The 18,542-nt window shown below is 38.6% G+C and overlaps 1 protein-coding gene and 1 long non-coding RNA gene across 2 annotated transcripts in view; one reads left to right on the forward strand and one right to left on the reverse strand.

Moving 5' to 3' along the window:
- Window positions 1-10,958: 10,958 nt before the first annotated feature.
- On the reverse strand, window positions 10,959-13,840 carry LOC122998422. The gene is made up of 3 exons (XR_006407424.1): window positions 13,748-13,840; window positions 11,785-11,841; window positions 10,959-11,287 (listed from the first exon to the last, which is right to left on the reverse strand). It is a non-coding gene; the product is annotated as an uncharacterized LOC122998422 (long non-coding RNA).
- bach2a (BTB and CNC homology 1, basic leucine zipper transcription factor 2a) overlaps window positions 13,755-18,542 on the forward strand; it is a 64,707-nt gene continuing 59,919 nt past the window's right edge. Inside the window, exon 1 of the mRNA XM_044375316.1 lies at window positions 13,755-14,075. The gene's annotated coding sequence lies outside the window, so the exon portion shown is untranslated. The remainder of the gene's footprint in view (window positions 14,076-18,542) is intronic.

An 18,542-nucleotide genomic window follows, 5' to 3' on the forward strand; every position in this document is an offset into this window, starting at 1 on the left:
AGAGGCGGAGGCACTAAAACTAGCCAATAGGAGCGTAGACATGTTCGATTGGCAGCAGAATCAACCAATGGAAGGCCATAAACTGCTTCTACAGTTCAACCTCAGTTTAGTCTCATTAGTGAAGTTTCTGATTTAAACCGTTTAATTTATTAATTCCCTCTTGAGAAATGAATAATAAGCAATTGGCCCATTCCCATTCTGAACAGGCACGTTTTGAACGGGCACTGCTCTAGTTTATTGTAAAAACATGACTGCTCTTTAAAAACATCATAATGAGGGCTTCAAGCAACTCTTATAATGCAATATGTGCACATTATATTATGCAGGTATCTGTACTTTATACTGTAGATATGAGCTAAAATGAAGTCTGGTAATATTCTATATTTTTCTTCATATCTACAAATATGTGCAGACACAATTACCAACAATATTCCTTCATCACAATCAACACACACTGTGCTTCATTTTATTTTTATTTTCAATCCCACACATACTGTGGTGCTGCCAGAAATCCTCACTAGAACACCAAATGTGGATTCATCCGCCGCTGAAAATAGTCCCCAACAAATGCACTATTTTCTTCCTGTTTGATAAAGCCCACAGTACAGTGGCCAGCTGTTTCAAGAAATTACTGAATCTTTTTTTTTTCTAAAAATGAAACTATATTTTTGAGCTGTTTTTAAATATTGACATCGCGTTTGGTTGATTGCTAGAGACAGTTTACAGAGTTATCCTTTCATATAAAGTTTTGTCATTTTTCCTCTGGAGTAAGTTATACTGTAATGTCAGTTTGAACTTTGTTTCTGAAGTGGAACTCCAAAGTCACAGGTCAACTTTATAGAGCTTTTCATTATTTCACCCTGCAATCAAGTTTTGCATAGCGTGTCTTGTCTTAAATTAATCCAGATCAGTGTCTAGTAGTAAACAAGCTTCATTTCCCTTTAACAGTTTCTTAATCACCTTATTCTGCCTATCTGTAGTGATACAACTATGTGGTTTTGTTTGTTTTATTTTTATTGGGTCTTAAATTAGACTCACTGAAACCTGCAGGTACCATAGTTTCATATCCTAAAGCCTCAACATTGTGTGCACGGCTGACAGAACCTCTCCCGGTACGTACACAGTGTGTGGTGAACAGAGCAAGTCTTGCTGTTATTGATGTTGCAATTGCAGGTTGGTTCTGTGAAGAAGGGGAACACATCAGTGTTGACAGGGCAGCTCACGGCATGTCAGAGAGAAAGAGCTTTGTCTGCAGGATGACGGCTAAACCTCCCACTCATACAACCATCCAGGGCCTGTCTGCTGAGCTCACTGTCACTCCTAACACCTGTATCCAGTTAAAAGGCTTGTCCACCTACATTTACAGTCAAAGAGCCCTCTTGACGAAAATCTGCTTTGCTTCTATATACTATATATTATGAAATTAATTTATTTTTGTTCATAAAGTGCCAAGGCCTAAAAATGAACAATCCAATAGAAAGTCCAACATATCTAATGACCACTTAATATTAGGTATAGATGGTCCCCAAAGGAAAAATTCTAACCATTTTTATGACCTCCTCTTATGACCTTTCTAGGACCACCATCAAGCCAAATGTCTCCTTCACAAACAATTTGGCCAATAAAAAGGTAATTATTGGAGGATTTCCGCGAATCTGCTGTGTTTCATCTTTTATGGGGACCTTTTCTCTAGTGCCAAAATATTCATTTGTGCAAAAGAAATATAATTGGAAGATCGCCCTGCCATGAGTACATTCATGCTCCCCAGAGAATGAATCATTCCATGAGCAGGATACATTTTATAGTTCAATAAAGTTCAATAAAAAAAATCCTAAAATTACGGAGCCCCTAAGGAGACATGGGCAAATATATATATATATATATATATATATATATATATATATATATATATATATATATATATGTATCGAGGCCACGTTTTATTACATCGACCGCTCGAGATGATATTACACAAGATATTGCGCAAAAGATAGTACAATTCATTCCCACGTTTTGGTTCATTTGTGTGCACAAGAAGTGTATATAGAAGTGTATATACAGAGAGACAGCACAACAGACCAGGCTTTCCCCCCGAAGCATGAAGTACAGTGCACCTTCTCCAAGCATCTGTAATTTAAGTTGATTATTAACTAGCAAGGCAACATTAATCATTAGCTGTTGTTTATTAGTTACATAGTTGTGTCTGACGATCGTTTTGTACGTGTACCAAGCTACATTTAACAGCAACACGAGTTTTGGACACCTTCTTCGAGAACCACCAGCAAATTGTGGCTGTGAGCAAAAAGCTGATGTCTTTTTGCTCACAGGGATAACTTCTACTTCTTCCTCATTATTTGACACTTTTAACATGAACAGCTGACATTGTAACATTATATATATATATATATATATATATATATATATTGAAAATAAGGAAAAGCATATTAGGTCCCCTTTAAAATGTAAAATCCTGCATTTAAAATCCTACTCAGTGTTTCCCATTATTTACCTAGACTGTGGTGGTCCACCACACATTAATATTGAACTAAAAATATTTTTACACTTCTCATAATAACATCAAAGATCTCTAATGTTGTGTTTTGTGCCATTGCTTCAGCTATGTTGAAGCTCATGGTGGGTTTGTTGTTGGGTTTGTCTGAACATGACTTGTTTATGTGAAATGATTTAAGTGTGTTTTCACTCAGCTGCCAACACTGGAGCCCCGCTGTGGCTGCATGCAGGTTAAATACTGGTAGCTTTAGCCTACTACCTATAGGCATGTTAAGCTAACCATCACAGCTCCATGTTAACACAAAGCTGCAACTTCAGTATGTCATATTTCAGTGATAAAGAGAGGAATTACTGAAAGATAGAGCAACAAGTCTATCTCAGTGCTGGCATTAAAAGTGTATTTCGTTCAATCTGGGGACAAAAAACACAAAGTGGATCACTATTGTCTGCTTTCAAGCATCAGTTTGTTACGCAGGACAATAGCATGAGCAACTATAAACATTGAAGTCTTGTCTTAATGTTATCTGAGAGCAAAAGTAGCTGTATTGGAAACAAACAGCTCATTTCTGTTTCCGTGCTCCAGCGCTGAGTGCAGTGAAGTCAGCTGGAGTCATTTTGAACCAGACGGCGGTGCAGCCTCCTCTGCTGCCGCCCAGTGTGGTTGGTTCTTTGGCTACAGCTCATGTATCAGGAGTGACTGACAGGCTTCGTCACCTCTGAGCTGACAGCATGTTCACTGACACCCTGGAAGTCTCAGTAAATGCAATTAAACAGTCCTTTTTTAATTTTAGCTCAACTGATATCTCTAAGCACAGCTGCATAAAACATTGAACCTGCATTAACTGATGTTTCGTCCTCCTGTGAAAAAAGCAGAAACAAGTAACACAACACCATGTCGAAAAATAGTTATTGTTGGTTATAATCAATGTGATGTCTTCAAATGTCACATTTTGTCCAAATCCAAATACATTCAGTTTACTATCATGTATGACACACACACAAAAAAGCTTAAATCATCATTTGAGAAGACACAACCAGCAAATTTAGTCATTTTTCCTTAAATCACTTGGTTATCAAAAAAAAAGTTTCCAATTGATTTTCTGTCAGTCAACTAATTGATCAATCATTGCGACTCTGATTTTTCATTTCGGCAGGAATAATTAGTGAACACAAAACAATGTCAGAAAATAGTTGGTTATATTTGCCATGTCGTCACCTTTCATATGAACCAATGAGTTTAGGATTACATTGTTTACTAGAGCACAAAATTGTTTGCAAGAGCACAAAGTTCTTCAGATTGATGCATTTCACTTTAAAATGTACAAAATGTTCTTCCGGGGGAGCGTGCTCCTGGGCTCAGAGCCTCCTAAATTCTTATTAATTGGAAAGGCTTGGGCATGGGCTAGTTAGCAAGAATAACAATGAGTGGATGCGACTACCAGGTTTTACTTGAAATAGCTCTCATGAAGTGAATAACTATACAGAAAACTGTATAAACATTATGGAAATACTTACTTTTATATGCATGCACACCAAAAGAAAAAGGGACACGCTACAACAGGACAACTGGAGCACTAGCATCCAGTGCACAATTCAAGAGGTGGAATAGACTACGTGATGTGTCGTTTGCTATTCTACTATGAAAAATAGACCATACCAAATGAGAAATGGGACATACCATTTGCAGAGGGGTGAAACATCCTGTGTAAAAACCATACCATCTCTTGTACCCGAGTGAATCCTCAACAATGAACTAGTCCCAGCAGTAGTTTGCTAATCACAGGTCCAGATGAATGCTTTGCTACTTTACCTATACCTCTATTAAGTGCATGCCATATATTGTGTAGATACAGTGTTTCCCATATATAGATTTATGTGTCATGGCCTGCCACATTATCAATTTTGACCATAACAGTATTTAAAATGAGTAAAATCTTATTTCATTTTATAGCTGCAGGCAGAGCATTTATTGGCAGACCCTACTTGTCCCACTCTCTCTCACAAACTGAAGCCCCTGTGAATGGCCCCTCCCCTTGCACTGCAAGTAGAGCATAGACTGTAAAAAAAATATGGATGTAGTCACTGTGATGTCACCCATTTCTTTGTGAACTGCTGTTTTTAGGCCTCAAGTTTAGTGATTTGGCCATATGGATGTATGAAGAGAACTGGATACAGGAAGAGCGCCGGGCTTTAAAGTAAATTTGACATAGTGGCCAAACTGTGTAATTATAATGTCACATGATGCACACCGGCCCAAAAAGATTTTTCCCATAGACTTACATTGTGAAAGCAGTGACTAAGATATTTGGCATCTGGAAAAATGCAACAGTGCAGCAGTGATGACTTGGGTCTGTCGCAACCAAACAAACAATTACAGTGCTTTTGCAGCCTCATATTGTGACACAGTTCATTTCATTTCCACTGGATGTTCACACCTTGCAGGCTCACAAAAGAACATTCATGGACATAGCAAGCTCCCCCGGTGCTATTGGTGTAATTGATGGGACGCACATCAGAAAATGAAGACATTTTTGTCAACAGACAGACGTACCACAGCATCAGCTGCACTTTTCAACCAACTACAAGATTTTTGGACATTGTTGCAAAATGGCCTGGCTCAACACATGATGTCGGGAGGCTGTCTGAGAGTGGCCTGAGACAGCTTTTTGAGGGACATTATGTGAAGTTGCCACTTGTTAGGGGACAGTGGCTATACATGCAAGCCATGAACCAGCTAATTTACAACAGATAGCCTAAATAGTAGCATAGAATTATTATGCATGGAAATAAAATTTGAAGAGCAATAAATGTGTTGCAGTATCCTAGTAATTTAAATATTTCCCTCAAATAGCCAACACTGTCATGTATTGAAAATTATTCACATTTTCAGTTGCTTTGAATTAAATTCTGCTGATTTATTTCTATAAGGTCTGCAAAGTCATTACAGCCTGTGCGGTACTTCACAACATCTGCAATGCCAGACAAATTCCAGAACCTCTCGAGGACAGTTTGGTTCCAATTTGATGGAAAAACCAATTAAAATAGAGTTCATCAAAACCTCAGACTTCAAGCGAAGACCACAATCACACACATGTGGCTGCTTTTAAGGCTACCTGTAGGGTACCACAATTATCCAGACCTCTGCAGAGATTTCAATAGTGTACTCACAAGCTCTGTATATCATCTGGATATCATCTAGGTCAGAAGGATGAGAGCACCAATAGGTAGCAGCTATTGGAGGACAGTTTGGTTCAACACATGATGTAATTGGATATGTATTCTAATTACATACTCGTATAAATTAAAACAAAAAAAGTTATTATATTTTCTAATTTCATGCTTAGTTTAGTTTATATCTTTAAACAGGCCATTTAAGAAAATAAAATGACAATGAGTTGAGAGTATTGCTTTGATTTGTTGGTGAATTTGGAAAACAGATGAGGTGAAGCAGTGAGTCATCAGCAGCTACAGCAGGTTATTGCTGTTAACATTCATTTCCACTGGAGGTGTGTGTGGTGTAAGTGAAGGACAGGATTCTCTTAAATGTGAGGTTGCAGTTTCCATAGCAATGCAGTGGTTTTTATAGATCCCAGTACTCCCCTCAACAACAGTTTGACATGCTCTGTGGTAATGTGGTTTTACACACACACACACACACACATAAACACACACAAATGCGCATGCAGAAAGATGTTGGATGATAGGTCAGACTGACTTCGAACCCACCACCCTCCATCATGACAGAACGACACAGACATCAGCAGCTCCTGCCACTCAGCAGTAGTCATCTTCATACCTTTTAAAGGAGGAAGAGAAAACACAAAGGAATCACCATTTGCAAGTTAGAATTCTTTATTAAGGCAAGCCTTCAGTACTGCAATATTATTCTAATGAGTTTTAGATACACACAAAAATAAAGTGACTTATTTAAGACGGATCTCAAAGCTAAGAGCTGTTTCTATAGGAACAACCACTGTTGCTTTCTCACTCACTGTTTATTTCCCAGAATAGACGCAACTCTGCGCCAGATATACTCAGTTCCATTTTCATGGTGTTTGTCTGTAGTCCTGCTCCTGTTTTATGATTTTTTTTCTTTGCTGTAATTTGAGTCCAACTGAAATTAAATTGTTTTTTGTCTGGTACAGCTGTAACATGTCATTTTATCATAGGCAGAGCAGACGGTCACACTGAGCCTGACAGCATCCTGCTACACAAGAGCCACAGACTCTGAACAACAACCCACATTAGCTTTCCCACTAAAGTCTTCTTCTTATCTAACTTACAAACTAGAACAGGTCTTTTCCTGCACTTTAGCTTGTTGAATGAGCCACCAAACATTCACCGGACACCACTAAGAAGTGCACCACTAACATCAGTATACAGCTTAAACAGCTAATTAGCTGCTCAGCTGCAGCACATTAAACAGCATGTAAACATACCTGAAAATGTGGCTTTGGTACAGTTAGATGCTGGTATGGTCCTTCACCTTAATAGCACTGCTAACAACACAATGTCCATTGTAGCTACAGTGCAAAGTCTGTGTACTTTGTCTCTTGTTATTGTTGAGCTCAGCCTGCCAGCTGCTGTCAATCAAACACAGACACTAACACGCCCCTCCAGCTGCTGAGGAGCATTTCTGGTATTTGCCCAGACATTTTTTTCTTCCTTTTAATAATAAAAAAAATATTAAAATTACATTTAAAAAACACTGACATTATTTTTGACTTCAAAAAGGAATGACTGAATGTGATTTCATTTTTTTGTAAAGCACCTTTCAACACATCAGTTTAAACATGTTTTAAAGTGAACAGAGGCATTAAGACAAGATTTAAAAGAAACAAGGCATTTTAAAAGAATAGGATAAAAAAGACAATGATCTAAAATGAAAACTGCTTCAGTTTTATCTTTGAGGAAATTTTGGCAAATTACTGATTTCCTCAATGTACTCACTCAGTGATTGTATGGTATCAAAGTCACTTGGTAGTACTGTTATGTTAATCTGTAGTGAGCATAATTATGGTCAGATATTTACTTGTTTTCCATAATCTGAGCTGGTTACAGCATGTAGATGATGAATTGAAGAGAAAAGAAACTAAACATTGAGTGCTCTCATGGGTAGTCGAGGTACAGTCTGAAAAGGTGGAAGATGGGCAGTGACCTGCCATTCTGATTTCAGTGGAGAGTTCATTCCACCACTGACGGGCAGGAACACAGAAGAGCCTTGACTGAGATGAGGGACCACAGGGTCTTCTGAGTGACGAGGCAGCCAGTGAACTGATCTACTAACCAGTATTGCATGTGTATCAAACCCTGATATATCTTATTCCTCTGTGCCATATAGCTCCATTGTTGTCCAAAAACTAAACACTGTTGCACTGGGTGACATGTTCCTTCATTACCATGAACACACACACACACACTGTAGTTTATTTTGACTCAATCCCACACACACTGTCCTCCTGCCAGAAATACTTACTAGAGCACCAAATGTGGATTAATCCACTGCAGAAAATAGTCCCCGACAAATTTACTGTTTCCTCTTGTTCGTTACAAACTACAATGACCAGGTGTTTTAGGAAATTACTGAGTCTTTTTTAAAAATGAAAATGTGTGAGCTGTTTTAAGAGAATTACATCTTCAGGAAGAACTAGTGGGACTGAGGCTGAGTGCCAGAGACAGTAGGGAAGTCAGAAACTATTGCAAGACAAACCAACACATTGTTGGTTTTTGTCTTTTCTAATATTCCAATAAAATAAAATATAACCAGTCTCATCAATGAACTAATTTGATTTTAAATTGTGTTTCATTCGGCTGTTGTTTAGAGCGACTTACATATTGTATATAAGAGGTGATTGTTCAACATCAATGACATTGACAATGCAAATAATTTCACTGTATCAACAAACACAGTGAGTGTGATCATCCCTCTGAGTTGTACTTGTCCCTTCAGGAGTCTGCTACCAGCTAGCTTGTCTCATCTTTACCATTCCAAGCCTATCAGGCAACCCCTAGATCCATCCCTGAGAACATCACGTCCCGCTGAGCTGATCGTAGCTGCCAGAGGAGCTGTACAAATCAGTTCTGGCTATTTATAACATCTTGACATTGAGAATGTGGGCTGATTTGAATCCAGCCGCTCAGAATGAGGCCCAAGAGGTGCCTGTCTGTGGCAAACTGATAAAATGTAACAGCTCTGCCAGCTCCCTCAGGATTACACTCGATAATAGAAACGCTATCGTACCTACTGTCCTGTTCAGAATGGCTTCAGCTCACTGCAAATATGGCTTCAAATACATGTGATTTAATTTTCATCCAAGCAGGAATTATTCCTTACATGATCCCATTTATATTTCTTTGTTTTACTCTCTGATTTCTACACCTGTATACAGTAGCTATAGAGACTGCTCCTTTTGTTCTTAGCGCAATCAAATATCAACATATGATAACTCCAACTAATCCCTGACATTATTAATCAGTTATGATATGAAATAAAACAACATTAAAGAATATTTGATAGCAAGAATTTAAATACTGTGAAGCTGAGATTTATTCAGACTTCATATCAATGTAAATAGAACATTGTGATTTTTTTGATTGTTGGCCAGACAAAATAAGCAATCTGAAGACATCTCTGGGAATGTATGATCAGCACTTGTCATTATTTCTGACCTTACTTTAGACAAGTTGCTCCCATACCTTTTCTGTCCTGCCCCACTTTGGAAGCCAAAATGACTTTTACATCAAGGTATTCAGGAAAACTAGTAACAAAAGAAGCCAAGTTGTGCTTTATTAAACTAATATTATCAAGAACATGAATTGCATGTTTTGCATTAGTTTCACTTGTGCAAAAGTGTGTGATAAGACACACTAGACACAGCAGTGCTTTGAGCTAAATGCTAATATCAGCATGCTTACATGCTCATAATAAAATGCCATCCTGATGAAAGCCCTTACATTTGTGGTATTATGAACTGGGTGTCGGTGGCAACATTCGCGGGCAAAATCCAAAGCGGTGCACAGTTAGTGACGCCTTTTCCATCACTGGCAGTGGGTGGTCTGCCAGAGAGGGTAGGTGGACCTAACACAACAGACGCACTAACACAATGAATCCATGTTTTCAACTGGTGTTAATTTTGTCAGCTATTTTGAATGTAGTCTTAGTCCTGTGTCAAATGTCCTTGTTAGTTTTCCTTTTTTTTGTTTGTTTGTTTTTAGTCAAGTTTTAGTTAACTAGAAGTCCGAGCATTGTAGTCTTATCTTAGTCAAATAAAAGTAACTATTTTAGTATAGTTTTAGTCAATGAAAACTGTTGACATTTTTGTCTTTTTTAAAAGTTAACTAGCTTATTAATTGCTGTATTTTGCAGACTACATGCTGTAAAAGCTGTTTTTAGGGCTTTGAGAATGATACACAAACTAGCTACCTACAAAAACATCTACTGAAAACAATCTGTATAACACGGCTTTAAGCAAATGGTTAGCCATTGCAACTAACGTTAGCAATGTCCCATTGTTAAGTGATACTAGCCCATCTAACATTATGTCTAAACTATTCAGTTCAATTCAATTCAATTTTATTTATATAGCGCCAAATCACAACAGAAGTCATCTCAAGGCACTTTTCACATGGAGCAGGTCTAGACCGTACTCTTTAATTTACAGAGACCCAACAATACCCCCATGAACAAGCACTTGGTGACAGTGGTAGGGAAAAACTCCCGTTTAATAAGTAGAAACCTCAAGTAGAACCCGGCTCTAGGTAGCCGGCCATCTGCTTTGACCAGTTGGGTTAAGAGGGGGGGTGGGGGACACAGAGAAGCAGAACAACAACAGCAACAACAACAACAACAATAGATACATGACTAGCATCAACAAACAGCAACAACAGCAACAACAGCTGGAGCAGGGCAGAAGAAGGACAGAAGAATGACATCAACACGCCAGTATGGTTTAATGGGTTTCCTGCAGATGAGAAAGCACAAAGAACTCCGCGGAAGAAGTCAAGTTAGTAACATGCATTAATAGTAAATGAATACATACAGATGGAGAAGAGGAGAGAGGAGCTCAGTGCATCATGAGAAGTCCCCCGGCAGTCTAGGCCTATAGCAGCATAACTAAGGGCTGATCCAAGGCGAGCCTGGTCGGCCCTAACTATAAGCTTTATCAAAAAGGAAAGTTTTAAGCCTACTCTTAAACATAGAGAGGGTGTCTGCACCCCGGACTGAATCTGAAAGATGGTTCCACAGGAGAGGAGCCTGATAGCTGAAGGCTCTTCCTCCCATTCTACTTTTGGCGACTGTAGGAACCACCAGTAAGCTGCATTCTGGGAGTGCAGTGTTCTAGTGGGGTAATAGGGTACTATGAGCTCTTTAAGATGTAATGGCCCTGACCGTTAAAGGCTTTGTAGGTGAGGAGAAGGATTGTAAATATTATTCTGGATTTTACACGTGCAGCTGCATTCCGGATCAGCTGGAGAGACCATAGTCATTCCTACTTTACCTTTGTTGCTCATTTTCAGTTTCTTCACAACAATTTGTTAGCCTAGCTCAATGAGCTTGGTTTGGCTGTAAAACACAGCCTACATAATGTAACACCACTGCCTTATAGTTGGCTTAATATAACTTAAAACCAACCTAACCTTAACATCAAGATGTGAACCTACCTCAGTTTCTCTGTGGTGAGTCTCTTCAGTTTTGTGGTATTCTCACCAGCTATTTTGTGGCCTCTTTGCTTCCCTTCTGATAAAGCAATGGATTTGGGTTTTTTTCTCAGCCTCACTGTAATCAAAAGAGCCCAAACGTCAGCTTGTTTCTTTCTCCCAAGCCCTGTTGTTGTCATTATTAACGTTAACTTGCTTTCTGTAATAATCGATGTACTCCTCACTGTGCTCATTGTGCTGGTGTAGTTCTGATATGGCACACACAGCACAAGACATGAAACTGCTGCACATGCCATCCAATGAACAGGATATTTGGATTGTACTTTATAAAAAAAAAACAGCCTATAATATTTTGTCTTCTCTTTTTTTGTCAATGAAAATAAAGACAGAAAAAGTCGGTAAAGTATTTATTTTTTAAACTACATTGCAGTCTTTTTTTGTCAACTATATTGCATGTTGATAAAGTCAGACAGTGTTTAAAGATGTTGGTGCCGTCTCGTCATCGTCTTGTCTTAGTCATTGAAATAAAAGGTAGTTGACAAACTTATTTAGTCATAGTTTTAGTTAAGGAAGTTAACACTTTTCTTCAATTCACTTGTGTGTGAAGGGGCGTACTATTTTTCCAGTCTCTGCCAACTGACTGATGTCACACAGGTGGTACTGTTTGGATCTCTGGGAAGTGAGGTCCAAAAACACACCTGTAATTAACGCTTATCGCCATAGGTGCCGCCAAAGAGAGCAAAGCAGAGATCTTTGAGACTGTTACTTTAATGTAATGAGAAAACAAAGATATTCAGTTCACAAAGATGTAAAGCAGAGAAAAGCAGCAAATCATCACAATGGAAGAGAGAGAACCAGTGAATGTTTGGCATTTTTGCTTGAAAATTCAAATACAGTACTGACAGTTTCTTTATTGTTCCCGGATGAATCAGATTCTTGGACATTTTAGGAAACCCACAGGTGGAACGAACAACATTAAAGATGCATCAATTCAATGTTATGAGTTCCACCTTTGTTTGACAAGTCAAAATGTCTGTTGTGAAAAAGGTCTATTCTTTTTTTTATTTATTGAACCATTGGATGATACAACATGTTGCTATACATGAACTTCAGTATTGACAAACTGAACCTTAAGACACACACACACATAAAAATAAATAGAAAAGTACATCAGTGCATTACATTATTGTATGTTGCTCTTACAAAGCATTGGATGAATATTACAGTAATAGCTGTAGGAGTTTAAAAATGATATAATTCTAAATTCAAAAATACTAAAGCTCAGTAAACTGACAGTGAAAGCCAACAAAAGTCTCATTCACAGACAAAATATTCAGGATTTACAGAGACTCATACTAAGTGATCTGAGAGAGCATCCATCCTCCATTGTCCATCCATTGTGCATGCATGTTTATGACCTGTACACACACACACACACACACACACACACACATATATATATATATATATATATATACATATACATATGTACTGTAGGTACTAAAACTCTTGGAATGTCTTTATTTTTTGAAAATAAAAAAAGATACTGTTCCAACATCAGCTTTAAAAAATCTCCTTGTGACCACTGATTTATTTGTGGCAGACAATGTAACAAGACATTTTGACATGTCACAGGAGGAAAGGCACAAGTGTAAATAAATAAATTACTGGGACACTTGAATACAACTGAACCATCATTACAGTTATTAGTAACACCTGTGCTCTTCCTGCTATTGCAAGTCGAAATGGCTGCTATGAAAAATGCCTACGCACATCAAACAAGACTAGGTCAAAACCTGGTATATGGCTGGACCGTGTATGAAACACTAGCGGGCTTTTAATTTGAAACGTCAGATACAGGAAGTGGCGACATGTGGCAACCAAGCCCCCGGGAAGTGTGCCAAAAACTCTTCACATCATCAAAAACGTTGGGGCAAATTTCCATATCTAAATCTAAATGGTTACTTTCTAGCCTGAAAAAACATTAAAACTTTACAAAGTGCCATATTAACAGCCCTAGAGTGAAAATTACAGTTATTAGCCTGGCTCAAAATGTCCGCCATTGATGGTCGCTGCCGGTTAGTGCAAAATGCATTCTGGGATACTTGGCTGTCTGACCAATGGTGTAACTTCATCACTCAGTAAGGGACAAATGCATTTATAGGGCTGGCCCTACATAGACAAACGCCTGGACGGATGGACAGATAGATAGATAGATAGATAGATAGATAGATAGATAGATAGATAGATAGATATACACTTGATAATGTAATTCTTCAAGCAAAGGTGCCAAACATTCAGTTTCTCTCATATGAGAATTTGATTCCTTTGTTTGTTAGATATGGTAGTAAACTGATGTATTTTGAGTTTGGACAAACAAACACAAAACACAAAACATGTGTTGTGCTATGGGTATTATTTCTCTATTAGCCATTTTTATATACAAAACGCATATTTGATAAATCAAGAAAATAATTAGATGAATCAATACTGAAAATAATTCATAAAAAAGACAAAGTCTCCGGGTGTAACAGTGAAGTCAACCCTGCTGCACGGTAGTAGTGGGGGCGTTATTCACCAAACATCTCCGCTGCATCACAAGGCGGGGGCTCCACTACCTAAGAGCAGGGGGGGGGGGGCGGCCGTTGTTGTGAATGAGGGCCAGCATGACGTCAGGAAGCCAATGTCAACAATGCAGCTCCTGGAGGAGAAAAGGCGTTTCATTCTAACACACACACACATGCACACACACACACATACTAGAGACCCGTCTACCACACACCGACTGATGCCTACAGTCTTTTAAAATCAGCGGTTCTTGTTGTCTGAGAGCTGCGGAGATAAAACACAATGTGGACTCACTCTTATTTCTGAGGAAACTGACCGCGGACGAGCAGGAAAAACGGGTAAGTGGGTGCCCGCGTTACAAGGATAATAAGCAGCCACTGGGTTTTACTACGCTTGAATAAAGCAGACTACATGAGCCGCTTGTCAGCGTTGGATTTGTCTCTACTAATCTGTTTGCTCGCACTGGCTTCACTCACTTGTTTGTGTTGTAGTCAGACTGGAGTTGGTTTAACGGTGTCTCTGTGTTTCTACCTGCTGTGGTTTTCACACCGTGGTGTCTTCGCAGGTTAGCAGAGATGCTGTTTTGGTGTCTTAGCTAACAGTTAGATGTTGTGCCTCAATGTGTTTCGCTCAAAAATGTGTTTCCCTGAGCCTCGATATTATGTCGGGGAACTAACGTTAGAAGCTCTAGCAAAGTGGCTTTGTGTTTTTGGACAGCTAGTTTTGCTAAAGACACAACTTTTCAAAAAAGAATTGTATGCACAAAAACCCAAATACTAATACCGGTTCATGTCATTAGGAAGAATGGACATCGTGGTAGCTGCTTGGTACACACTAGTCGCCTAACGTTATGGTGCTTTATGTCAGTAAATGACCAACCCCGTGAGTGGAGTCACTATGACAGAGCACACGCGTCCGTTAATTCTACAAGGAAGTTGACGGTCTTTTTATTTCACTCATTCAGTATTATTAGCTAACTGCACATCATGCTCACAGTGAATTCCATAACATGTAGCAAGGTAGACTAAACGAGGGGACACATGTTTTGCACGGGAGACAAATGCTGCCACAACCGCGGCTGGCGCTCCTGTCATGCTGGGGGAGGAGGGGGCTGCAGAGGGACAAAGGACCCAGCCTCCCACCCCCTCATTCCCGCCCTCAGCCGCCGAGCAGCAAACACCCACCACGGAATAAAGCAAGAACGCGCGTGGGGACTATATGTCGTTTATCTTGTTTTAGTTCACCGCTGTGTATGACTGTGAAAATCTGTCAAAATGCTCTGCGCTTCACCTACATGACAATACGCGACCTCACAGGTCTAAAACATGAATAAATGAGGTCTTCTTCTCAGTGAAGCCCAGTTAATATAGTACATAGAAATGTAATATCTAATTAACACGCACGCCTTTAATTAAGAGAATATATTGTAACTGGAGCTGTTTATATGACTTGTTCAAGCCGTTGTGAACATGCGTTCTTGTGAACAGTTTAGCTCTTTGTTATCCTTTTATCCTTCCTTCATACAAAGCCATTCTCTTCCATCTTCCATCTCTCTCCTAACAGGAAAACAGCTACATCAGAGCACAGAGGCAGCACTTGGTTGTAATGGTTGTGGGGGGGGTAGGGGGGTGGGGTGGGGGGTCTGTTCTCTCTCATGGTTTACATACAGTTCAGCTGAATGGAGCAGATGAGAGGTGACTGAGGCCAATGAAATATTTACCACCAGCGCTTCTGCTGCAGACAGTTCTATCCAGCAAAGACTACTGAAATATCTCTCTTGCTTTTCTGTAAATATTGCCTACTTTCTTGTCTGGAGTTATATTATTGAAAACAGGAACGTCCACAAAACATACAGAATTATTTAAAAGAGGCATATCTTTTTTTCAGAACTTTTAACCATTAACGTCAACACATTAAACAAGCAATGACTGGCCATTACATGAAATATTCATTTCACATAGCCAATAATTGGCTAGTGGAACCAGTACTTTTACTAAATTAAAAGTACTTCTTAAGTTGAAAAATACTTGAACATATGAACACATTAATAATAATAAAAGAGTAGAATTTTTTTAAAAAGTAAGATATGTGTAATAATTATAAACAGGTGATGTTAGAGAAAAGAATGAAAAAATAATTTTCCTTATAAAAATAATACATTTGATGACATGTTCTGTAAAGTCTGAAACTGGGGTCAGAGACATCAGACAAAAGATGTTACTGAGTTGCATTATGGGAATTGTAGGATCCAGCGTTTTGGACCCATAAGGGCTAAAAGTCAGGATATCTCAGCCTCTGCAGCACAGATTTTGACCGTTTGTTTTTTAATTGGTCTTTTGCAGGTTCTCCAACTTTATGGAATGCAGTACTAAATTGCCCGAATTCTTATTTAAATCACTCTTAAGCAGGAATGTAAGGTGGTGTTAGAGCAAAGCTTGTGGAGTGTAGAGCATGAATATGTATGGAAATCTGATGCTCCTGATGTCTGTAGGAGAATTCAGGGAGTCATCAGAACCATTAGGAATCATTTATAGGAGGATTGTGAAAATATCCATGTACATACTTTTCATATTCCTTTTGTTCGAGTGAAATTCTTGGCCAGGTAAAAGGTGGTTGATATTAGGTCAGAAATCATCTGGCCAGTTGTTGAGATACAGTATCTTGCTCTGGGCTAGACAGTCAAACAGGTCACTTTCACAAAGATAGACTTTAACCAGTTAGATGTCTTTATTCAGCCATTGCACAAAGATGTCTAGTTATTGAATATTTGCTATGAAATCTGGGTAAATTAAGACTTTTTCAAAACTAAAAATCATGGTTGAGTACACCAATAGAAAATATTTGCTGTCTGGAAGACTTATGAAGACATTTTACTTTGAAAATTCATCTGAGTGTCACTACACAAAAGAGAACAAAAGGGGAAAAATGACTTTCTTGGTCATCGTTTAGTTGAAGAATTGTCAGAAGATAGTGATATCATTTTACACAGCTGAAGGATATGTATTCAAACATCTTGTTTTGTCTGACCAAAACTAAATTACTAAAACAGTTAATCGATTATCAAAATAGTTTGATTAATTTTCTATCAACCGACTAACAGATTCATTAACATCTCTGCTTAATTGAACAGTATAAAACCCAATATATTAAGTTTACAAAGATATAAAACAGAGAAAAGCAGCAACCTTCACATTAAACTAATGATGTCAGTATTAGTTTAAACTGAGATGTTTATTGTAACTTTCAGTAGTTTGTTAATCTGTGGGTTAGCTGGAGAAACAGCTGTGTAATGATTTTTCATTTTACTGGGAAACGTAGTATTTTGTAAACAAAGTACTATTTTGAGCTCATTGTCTTATCTACTACAGAAATCACTTTTTAAAAGCTAGCTTATCTTTGTATATTTGGTATATAAATTTGACCCATCACAAACCCGCCATGCTTTATGAAATGAGCTTCGATACACAATCCACATTTCCACAAGCGATGTGATTCCAGAGCCGTATGAAAGATTGAGGAGATGTGCAGTATGACGCTGCAGACATGTTAACAGTCACTGCACAGGTGTAATGAATAACAGTAATGATGGCTGCCTGCCATGCCAGAGCCCTGGAATACAGCCAGTATACGTGTTCATTACACCTGTGCTGTCCTTGCTGTGACTGGTTTAAACAGTCCACTGACATCACTACAAACTAGAAACTCTTTTATTTACAACTAGATGTGTAACACACAATACTCTTGTAGAATATTTATAGCCTGCCATGGACCCTGCCCATCATATTTGAATTGATTGAGTAAATACTAAAGTTTGGGTCAGTTGGGTCAAGTTTGCATGTGTAGTTGTGTAGTTTCAGCTCTGTATCTGTTCATCCAGCTGTCTGTTCCAGTACTGTTACCTCACTAACTAGACAACAACTAAACTTCATCTCTCTATATAGTTTTTATGTTTTTATTTTTATTTTACTGTCAGGCCAAACATTTGGCCCATCCCACACTGGATTACAGGACACCACTATTTTACAAAACATGCATGTTATGGTTATACATATACAAAGTGTATACAGAAGCATGTGCAAAAAGCATGTTTGTGCAACACAAACAAAACAAAACAAAAATCTTAAATGAACTGTTCTATGACATATTTACAGATGATCTTAATAAAGGGTTTTTCTCTCTTCTCTCTATATGTTATTTCAAATAGCTCAAGCACCTCGGTTGGTAATCACTGTTCTTGAGTGTCCCAAAGATATTCAGGATGTTGGTCAAGCAGCAGCAGATTCTCACAGTGGAGAAGCTAGACTTATTAACAATTCATTATCTGTGGACTTGATTAATCGTCTAATCATTGCAGCTCTAATATCCACATGTCTGTCTTCAACACATCAGTCCAGGCTAAACTTGATTTCAAATCCGCTTCTCTTATCTCGTTTGTGAAAGCACACTGCCTCCGTCGCTGACAACGCTGCCGTGCGTCAGCGGTAAGCATGAACGTGAAGAAACAAATGTGCATCAGTTTTCACATCTCTGCATGTCTGGCCAGTCTCTAAACTTATTCATTGAAGTGCTGTTCCTGTGATTTCAAAGGGTTAAGCACAGCAACTAGTACTCATTGTACCCTCAGTCTATTTTCATCCTCACTCTGTCATGTGAGGACATACTCCCTGAGGGGGATGTGTGTGTGTGTGTGTGTGTGTGTGTGTGTGTGTGTGTGTGTGTGTGTGTGTGTGTGTGTGTGTGTGTGTGTGAGACACATGTCTATACTGTGTTAGTGTTTCCTATATGCACATTTGTGTGCATCTATA

This window comes from Thunnus albacares, chromosome 15, assembly GCF_914725855.1.
Source record: "Thunnus albacares chromosome 15, fThuAlb1.1, whole genome shotgun sequence".
NCBI classification, from domain to species: domain Eukaryota; kingdom Metazoa; phylum Chordata; class Actinopteri; order Scombriformes; family Scombridae; genus Thunnus; species Thunnus albacares.